Consider the following 1,601-nt stretch of genomic DNA (forward strand, 5'->3'; position numbering starts at 1 on the left):
TAATGGTCTTTATTATCCATGAATGAGTGAGATTATGTGGTATTTTTCCTTCATTGACTGGCTTATTTCACTTAGCATAATGCTCTCCAGTTCCATCCATGCCGTTGCAAATGGTAGAAATTCTAATGTACTTTGGAGGAACACATTTTAACCCTCTTACATCTGTTGTTCCCACTTGATAAACTGACAACTCTTGTCTTGTTCTCATTTCAGGATCTTTAGAGTTGCTATTCCCTCTTTTTAGAATATTCTACTTCCAATTTTTTATACAACAGGTTTTACTCAACTTTCAAGCCTGAGCACTATCATCTGGCAAGAACCATCCCAGACCACCTTGTTTAAATTAACCCTAAAAGTCCCTCTATCATGTCACTTTTTTTTTCTTCCATGGCACTCACCAGAATGCCAGCTCCAGGAAAAGGAGGTTATGTGTTTTTCTCAACTATTGTAGCCCAGATATCAGCCCAGTGTCTTATGACACTGGACTAATGAACTCATGGGCCAATGAATTTTATAACCACTTACCACAGTATAATGACTTTATTTAATCCACTGAGAAAACCTGCCCAGGAGGGGTCACATTTTTATGAAACTTTTTGAATCTCAGCTCCAACACTTACTAACCGTGAGATCTCTGGCAAGTCACTTAACCTCTGTGGGCCTCAGGTTCCCCAACTGTACGACAATTCCTTCTTCAGAGTTCTTCTGAAGATTAAATAACATAAGGCTCGTATGCTACCCTGCACAAGACTTTGGCCTATCGCACACGCTATTAATTGAAATGCTAATGGACTGGATGTTTTCCAAAGTGCGGCACCTGTGGATAGCGTGAAAATGTCTTTAGGGGGTACAGACCATTGAAGCTATTATCGTTTCAATTCTTTGGATTAAAATAAGGCCTTCTTTCCTCATATGTCTTTACTATCTCCTGCTTTTCTTTTTAACGGAAATAGCATGTAGGTTCAAGGACACACAACAGTTAATACGTGAATTTAACATTGTTTTCTATTGCATTTCTGAAGCCAGGCTGCCCGGGTTTACACCCACCTCCCTCAGTCTGACTTCAGTCCAGTTAAGGAACCTCTCTATTCCTCAACTTACTCAAATGCAACGCGGGGACAAGGACAGTACCACCTCCACGGGGTGTCGTGAATATAAAATGAACTATTACGCGTAAAGCGATGCAGGACATAGGAAGCCCGCCATCCACGTTAGAAACATGTGAAAGAAACGGTCCAGGCGGGAAGGTTTGGCAACAGTCTCAAAGGTCTCACCAGGACAACTGAGTCAGCGACGCGCGGCAGGACCGGGCCTGTGAGGCTGGGCGGCACTCGCCACCGCCAGACCTGCGGCTCGGCCGGGCGCGGGGTCTGAGGGGCCGGCCGAAGCCCCCGAGGGACCAGAGCTCGGGCCTCCTCCGGCTTCGGCCTCTTTGGGTCTCCCTCCCGTTGTTGAGAGACTCGTCCCTGCGTGGGCGGTCGCGCCCTTACCCTGAGTTTCCTCCACAGGTAAGCTCTCCCCGGAGGCGGACGCGAAGAGCCCGGGAGTGTTCTGGCGCGAGAAACAGGGGCGGGGCCACGGGGCGGGGCGGCGCACGCTAC

At 47.6% G+C, this 1,601-nt stretch overlaps 1 long non-coding RNA gene across 1 annotated transcript in view; it reads right to left on the reverse strand.

The window, feature by feature from the left end:
* Positions 1-1,508, reverse strand: part of LOC106725457 — a 2,041-nt gene extending 533 nt beyond the window's left edge. The window contains exon 1 of the long non-coding RNA XR_001361348.1: positions 1,275-1,508. This is a non-coding gene — a long non-coding RNA (uncharacterized LOC106725457). The remainder of the gene's footprint in view (positions 1-1,274) is intronic.
* Between the last annotated feature and the right edge of the window lie 93 nt (positions 1,509-1,601).

The sequence above is a fragment of the Myotis brandtii genome, unplaced genomic scaffold (genome assembly GCF_000412655.1).
Source record: "Myotis brandtii unplaced genomic scaffold, ASM41265v1 scaffold165, whole genome shotgun sequence".
Lineage (NCBI taxonomy): Eukaryota > Metazoa > Chordata > Mammalia > Chiroptera > Vespertilionidae > Myotis > Myotis brandtii.